Here is an 8,598-nt window from a genome sequence, read left to right as displayed (position 1 = left end):
GAAAATAAGGAATTTAGGTGTCAGCAATTGTTTTTTTTTTAATGTTAAATTAATACTTTAAGATTAAATCATGCAAAAACCACCTAATATATGAAAGTGGGACGTAGATAGTTAACGCAATATCTTTTTGTTTAAAAAGATATTTAATTAGGGAATTACCGAGCCACGGGCATATCATTCCAAATTTAAACTTATTTTTCAAGGGCTGTCATTCGTGTACAATGTAACATGATTGGGGAGAATTTTGCGTGATCCTCCGTACCACCTCGCCTGATTGTAGTGTCAAATGCGAATACGTCAATAGATGACAATTAATTTAGATGATGAGTTTTCTCGGCGTTGAAATAGATACGCATTTAAATTGGAAGGCACATATAAATGAGATAAATAAAAAGATTTCTAGTAGGTGCTATGCTTTATCGATATTGTCAGAAACTTGTTCCGAAAAAATAGCTATCAGTGCATATTATGGAACAGTCTACGCACTATTTACGTATGGAGTAATTTTTTGAGGCAAATTTGTTGATATTGATAAAACAGTCATATTGCAGAAAAGATGTTTTAAAACTGTTTTTAGAATGTACACAGATGAATCACTACGTAACGTGTTTAGGGAAAAGCGCTTTTTGACACTTACCGGCATTTATATAATAGAATTGTCTATTTGTAAAAAATCACCCTGAACATTACACAAAGCGTTCATGCAAAGATAATATCGGTCGCAATATAAATACATATATATATATATATATATTTATTTATTTACACAAAGGGTACATGCTTACAAACAAAATTTATGCATCGCCAAACTGTAATCAGTTTGTTGGCGATTGAATAATTACATACAATACGATTGATCGATTGATATAATACGGTACTTCCGAGAGTTAGCACTTTAATATATAAAAAAGCACATTCATATCTGCTATTAATATCTTTAACCATATACCTAATGAAATAAAATGCCTCGAAGTAAATACTTTTAAAAGATGCTTAAAACTTTTTAATAGACAGTCTTCTATCACTTAAAATAACTTTTTAACTCTGTAAATCTAAATGTATATTAAAATTTAGTTTAAGATAAAACATTAAAACAGTTTAAGGCGGTTCCCTGAGCCAAAAGGCGAAAAATCTCCTTATATGATCATGTTTTTCTAAGAGGCGTTGATATTCGTAGACGTGGAAAAAATATATGTAGTTCTTGACTATATTATCTTTAATATCATAGCTTCCGATACACGAATTATGACACTTCGCTCGATACAATTAATTCCCAAAGTAACCAACTCAGACTTTTAATCCAACTTTACTCGGTTATTTATTATGTGATACTATAAACAAAAAAAGAAGAAAAAACAATCTTAACTTAAATAGTAATTTCATAGCTTTCGAATTTAGATATTGTAGGGTAACGTTTTTAAAATAAATAAAAATCGACAAAATTCGATCAAAATGGACACTTGGCGCGCATGCTCTTTCCCGTTCTTTCTTGCGAAATGTGACAGAGACAGCGGCAAACCGATGGAACGGCCTTAAGATAAAATGAATTGTATGCCCGAAAAGGGTAAAACTGTTGATACTCACCAAAAAATTTACCTGTTAGTTATACTTCTTGTACCTACACAGTTTACACAATAAATATTTCTGATTTCTGATTCTGAATGTCGGTTTTTTTTATTTCAAAAATGGTCTTATAAATAATATAAATTACTTTTATACATTTAATTTTTGGTGGTCCGGCTGTAGAGGATCACGCGAGAAGTACAAGATTGGCTGTCAAATATCAAAAGTACGACCAAAATCGGAATGATCTCAACTGCTAATTCTAAAAAGGGGTATTTTATTCGTATATCGTAAGTATATATATATATATATATATATGAGAATTTATTGAATATCGTAGTGATAGCAAAATTTGTAGGTATAGAAACTTAGTGAAAATCATTTCTTCGAATTTTGCTATCATTATGATATTTGATAAGTTCTCGTATAGATACGGTATACGAGAAAAATTAACGCCGTGTGAACCTAGCCTAACAGTGTATTCTACTATACAATCACCCACCGTTCTATCTCTATAAGCGTAAGCGTCATTCTAGACCTGTGAACTGTGAACTAAATCAATGCGTAAGTGATTTGTCATTGGCGGATCATTCCGGGTATCCCGTTCTGACCGCTTCTGACCATCTCAATGACAAATGCGGTCTGCCTCGACCTTGGTCTACTTACTTGTATAAAAAGTTAATTGAACTTGTAAAAAACTAAATTGTTCTTTGATTGATTAATTGGAAATTAAAAAGGTTTTAAGGATACTGGAATTTGACGCAGGTTAGAGTGTGGACATGGGAAGAGCGTTGCGGAAGGACTAAAAGAGATTTCACTCATTAAACATGGGACAAATGTAAACTTGATAATTTTTCAATTTCAATTTTTAAAAAGGATTTCCAATGCATTTGATACCTGATTCAATTTATCTTGTAATTAGTCGTCATTTAGGGTTTGGGCGATATTCTCATGTTTATGTGTATTTATATTTTAAATTTTGTATAAAACACCGTGCAAAATAAAACGTTCACATAATTTTTTGCACGCTATATTTTTAACAAACAGTAAATGTGTATAGCTAATATATTATATAAACTAATTTAAAAAATTAACTTCACCTTAAACCTTATAAGTAATAGCCAGTAACATAATATTGTTGAAGAAATCCTAACATCCTAAAATCAAACATTTTTTCTCATATCTCCCGACAAATCCCAACAAGCCATACCATCTGTCCTCACACGCATCTCAAGGGACAAATCCCATGTGTATCTCATTAACGGGACCCATGTACCAAAATGGGCGCTAGGCGATGAAAAATGGCCCTCTATCGAAAAAACCCATCGAGTCCTGTTAACTTGTTAAGGGTCAGTACCCTCAGGGATGAATGACCCATTTAGGCCGAATGAGGTCAAGTTTTTTTAGTCTATGCCCGAGATAATAGGGTGCGTTAGATTGTCCATGGGAGCTTATTATCCAAGGATACAAATGAGAGAGATTAAAATATGTTTATGTTTTTTTATTAACGTTGAGTCAACGGTACTTGTTTGAGGCTTCTAGGGTGGGAATTTCTGATATATTTCCGTTAATGTTCTCCTGTTATACGAGGATATATTTACTTACAAGGAACCTAAACTTATATTATAAACTACTAGATATATTGTTTAACCTAATAAACTTACTATATCTTTTTTTCATTTCGAAGATTAGGTATTAAACCTAAATACATCTACGTATTAACTCAGTAATTCACGATGGTAGTTAGCGTAGTTACCCAGGTTCATAACTAATATAGGCAGATGTACTTACGAGTAGAGGTAGTGCAAGCAAGCCTGGCCGGAAACAGAGAGCCTACCGCGAACCCTGTCACTACGTACAAATTTACAAGTGCGACAGACGTCGTACGTGGTTCGCAATAGGCCATCAGGCGGGCTGTCGAATACTAGTTCAGCCCAATTTCCTGGAGTTGGAGCTGCATGTTACTAACTGTCCCGGCGGCATTCCCACACTTCTTCTTGTTCTCCTGCAAAACAGTAGAACATCTTAATATCAAAGATAGATATAACTCCGTAATAGATGGATACAGTCTAAGGAAAAACGTGCCTCGAAAATCACGAAAATTTGATTCTCGATCAGAGGGCGCCACTAGTTTTGGCCTACACTCGTATAGAGGGCGTTGACGGTTTCGTTTGTTATTTATAATTGAAACGCATATCAGTGAAAGAACATGGGTCAAAATCATAAAAATAATTAATTCAAATAAAAAAAAATCATTTATCCATATTTAATAGTTATTTGTTATACAAGGGTGCAAAGTTGTATTTTACCCGCGAGTGTGGAATTGAAACATGAGCAAGCGAAAGGATTCTATAGTTGAACCACGAGCGAAGCGAGTGGTTCTAAAATAGAATCCTGAGCGTAGCGAGTGTTTCAACACACGAGAAGTAAAATACATTTGCACCCGTGTGTAACACAAAACTTTTCCCCTCACTATAGCGAGGAAAGTGCAACATCCACAGGCGTTAGATCATCTTCATCACTGGAATCACTAATTTTTTTACGATATTATAACAGAAAACACTAGAAATTCTGATTTTTACGTGAGTCGGTGAGAAGAACAGTAAAAATTTTGTTGACAATGTTGACATTTCTGTTCTGACGTATGAAATGTCAACGATGCGTTTTGAAATTGCATCGACTCAACTTGTGCGTTCAGAATTATATTTAACATCATTATAAAAAATCTAACGTTTCTTATGGAATTTTAAGGTTTATGACTTAAAATCATTAAATAAAGCTAAATTTGGTATTTTTTATTAGATTCTCAAACCATTTATTTAATGATAATTAATATCGAACGAACCATTATCATGAGCGTTCTACGTTTTGTTATCTGTCAAGCTACTTAAACACGCTCCATCCAAGGTCAAATTACTTTCCCCACTAGTGGATAAAACGCGTTTTTCCCCGCTTGTATTGAAGGATAAACGACAACTTTCCGAGCTAGTGAGGGGAAAATACATTTTATCGTATTTTTATAAATATTTATTTTTAGTTTTAAAGTGTGTCGACAGATGGCAGTGAATTTACTAGGGTTACAAAATTTACTATGACAGTACCGCTCTAGTATAAGTTACTCTATGTTAATATTAAATAATTTCACGGTCACAAATAATTAGACTCACTTGTTTTAGTCACTCGTGAAATTATTTAATATTAGTATGTCTCACAACAGTTTAAATTCGTCATCTTAATGTGTTTGTAACATCACGTATCTTCAGCTAAAAATAATAAAAATATACGTTACATTTAGTGTTGGTGGCCTGAAGAGCTAATGTCAAAACTTACGCCGCATTTAAGGTAGGCCATTTAAAAGCATGGAACCTCATGACGAATTGTTATTACCAGTCTTGGATTCAATATATAGTGGGAAGAGTATAAGTTTTCGTGAATAGATGGCCTGTTTTGATTCAATGACTTCAAACATTTGCGTACTGTATCCATTATTCATCGCCGCATAAAAGATGATTTGAGGAATAAGGATATTCTAGTACGCTATTGGTGTAAGAAAATTGCAAGAAAAATTAATAAGTAGGAACAACTAGGGAACAAAAATCAATTTTTTTTATTAAATATTTTTTGATTTGTATTTTTAAGTATTCACACGAGTAAGTTCCATGGAAAAAATGACCTTATTTATATATACTTATTTAAATTATATACTGAAATAGATGTCATTTACTAAAAAAAAAGTGACCAAGCCCTCCGGTGGCCGAGGCCGGAATCGAACCGGAGTCTTCAGCATAGGGCCACTTTCAACATTCACTAACCCGGGGTTAACCGGTTAAACCTTGACTTACCATGGTTACCAGTACAATTTGACACTAGGTAAACGGTTTAACCAGTTAACCCCGGGTTAGTGGGATGGTGCAAATGTCGCTTACGCGACTAACGTACCGGGCGGTCTGGTCACTTTTTCTATGGCATCTATTTCAGTTTATAAGAATGTAAGATGCTTCCGGTAATAGATATAGATCCAGATCTTATCCAGAGGTATCACATATTCGTTGCTAATCCTTTAAACACTCATATGACCTCCAACGTAAAAAGAGGAATGATATACTTAAATCCATACTAATATTATAAATGCGAAAGTGTCTGTCTGTGTGTTCCCTCTTCACGCTTAAACCGCTGAACTGATATAGATGAAATTTGGCATAGAGATAGGTTGAGTCCCTGAGAAGGACATATGATAGTTTTTATCCCGAAAATCATCCCTTAAGAAAGTAAAAAGCGGGGTGGAATTGAGATAATTAACGAAGGGCCTGCTACACCCGTTGCTGCAGTCACCCGTTGACCACGAACGCTGTAAAGAGTTCGAAACGTCGGGATGTATTATAAATTCAATATACGCGATATAATCCGTTTTCATAGTTTTATTTCATGAGTAACTATCGCGGTAACCGAAGACAATATTATGAAGTGCCTGCTAATTTGTGTGCATAATGTGCTCAAATTTAGATTGCTATGAGATTTTTTCCAGGCGCTATTCTTACTCTAGCTGCTGTTACTAAGTCCACGCAGACGAAGTCGCGGGCAAAAGCTAGTGTCATTATATATCCGTTAGTGAGCGACGGCTAACAAACGGATGAACCGATTTTAGTGCAGCTTTCTAGTCGAAAGTCTTGTCTTTGTCTATCAAGATAATTCTCACAGTGCTTAGCTACGTTTGGTCGAAATATGTGTTTTTTAGGGTTCCGTACCTTAAAAGGAAAAAACGGAACCCTTATAGGATCACTCGTGCGTCTGTCTGTCTGTCTGTCCGTCTGTCACAACCAATTTTCTCCGAAACTACTGGACCAATTGAGTTGAAATTTGGTACACATATGTATGTTTATGACCCAAAGACGAATATGTAACGTAAAGAAATGAATTTTAAACATGGGGGCCACTTTTGGGGGGTAAATATGAAGATTAAAAAATAAAGTTTTACAAACTATATCGTGTTACATATCATATGAAAGAGCTCATTGTGAGAATCTCAAATATATGTATTTTTTTATTATTTTAAGATAAACAATTTAGAAGTTATTCAAGAAAATTGGCAAAAAATTGCCATTCCCCCCCTTTATCTCCGAAACTACTGGGTCTAAAATGTTGAAAAAATACACAAAATAGATCATTACCTATAGATTACAGGAAAACCTATTAGAAATGTGCAGTCAAGCGTGAATCGGGCTTAATTACTTAGTTTTTAATCCGACCACATACATTCACATAAAAAATACATTGTTTAAATTGTGTAACGTACGGAACCCTTGAAACGTGAATCCAACTCGCACTTGGCCGGTTTTTTTTTATTATATTTATTACAAACTTTTAGCAACAGATTGGGTGCCACAACGTAAACGCCGGAGTGGTCGGCCTAGGTGGAGAACAGATGGCGGGACGACTAGGAGGCGGATTTTTGAATAACGAGCGCCGGATTTCGTCACTTGAAAATCTGTGGAAAACGGCGAAATGCTATTTTTGAAATATGAGCAAGCGGCGCGGCGCGGCCGGCCCACGGCGTTCGCAACGAGATCGCCAACGTAGGCCACTTTTATAGGTTCTTCAGGACACTTCAAAGGATTGATTAACCCCGCGCCGCATCGCTTCGCGTGTTGTTCGCCTACGTAGTACGCTGCGTAAGACACGGGTAAAAATAAGACTATGTTTTTAACACTCAAAAACTTATTCTACTTCATTCCTACGAGTATTCCATTTAAAAAGTAACCTTGTGGTTACTTATTTTTAAATGGAATAGGAATGAAATATTAGTTTTTGAGTGTCTTGTATTTACCCCACCTGACCCTAAATGAGTAACTTTACGTATATTATTCAAATGTAATACATATATGCGTTGTTTTGATGTTAGTGTTATACCAGATTATACTATGTAAAAGAGACTCGCCACTTACATTGTATAATTTACATACACGCTTCATATGATTTCATACATATGTATGAAATGACATGAATTCGAACCGGATCATGTCATATTCTGTAATAGAACTTAAAAGAGCATATCGCATGTATATTTACGCGGTTAGACTAATAGATATAAAATATTGAAATCCATGTTTCGGTCAATGTTATGATCATAATGGTCGTATTATTTCGTTTTTTATGGTTCCGTACCCGTAAAGGTTAAAAACGGGACCCTATTACTAAGACTCCGCTGTCCGTCATGAAACGTGATAGCTAGACAATTGAAATTTTCCGTTGCCGCTATGACAACAAATACTAAAAAGTACGGATCTATGGTGGGCGACTCCGACTCGCACTTTTTAAAGAATTTACTTTATTTTATTTATTTATTTTATATCTTCACTTCCACTTCCACCTTCAAGTTGAAGTTAAAGAAGTTGGAGAATTTGAATAAGTTGGAGAAGATGAAGTTGAAAAAGTAGAAGTCGAAGTTGAAGAAGTTGAAATTTAAGAAGTCGAAAAATTAAGAAGTGGGAGTTAAAGATATTGAGAAGTTGAAGTTGGAGAGGTTGAAGAAGTTGGAGAAGTTGACCTTAAAGAAGTAGGAGAAGTCGAATTTGAATAACCTGAAATAGTTGGAGAAATTAAAGTTGAATAAATTGAGATTGAAAAAGGTGAAAAATTTAAGAAGTTAAAGTTAAAGAAGTTGAGAAGTTGAAGTTGAAGCTGTACCTACCCTATATATATAAGCTATAGGTATCCTATTTCTCCAATACCAATAAATATCATATAGTTTACAATAAAAGAGCCCCAATTTTCTAAACAATTTTAAAATCATCGTAACTATTTCTCACAATTTCGTTGATTCGTTTTCAATCCATAGGATTTTACGACTGACCTCATAAACCAGGGGCAAAGTTCACAGGATGCCACGCCATGGACCAGGACGACATAAATTATAGAGCTATAGCACCATTCAAACCATATAATGAGGAAAATACTCGGTTTGGGTGCTTTCGGTTAGGTAAATAGTGCTTACTTTACCTGGCTAAAGTACATTACTTATTATCGCGATGTTGATAA

The sequence above is a fragment of the Cydia strobilella genome, chromosome 20, assembly GCF_947568885.1.
Source record: "Cydia strobilella chromosome 20, ilCydStro3.1, whole genome shotgun sequence".
Lineage (NCBI taxonomy): Eukaryota > Metazoa > Arthropoda > Insecta > Lepidoptera > Tortricidae > Cydia > Cydia strobilella.
This window is presented reverse-complemented; position numbering follows the sequence as displayed.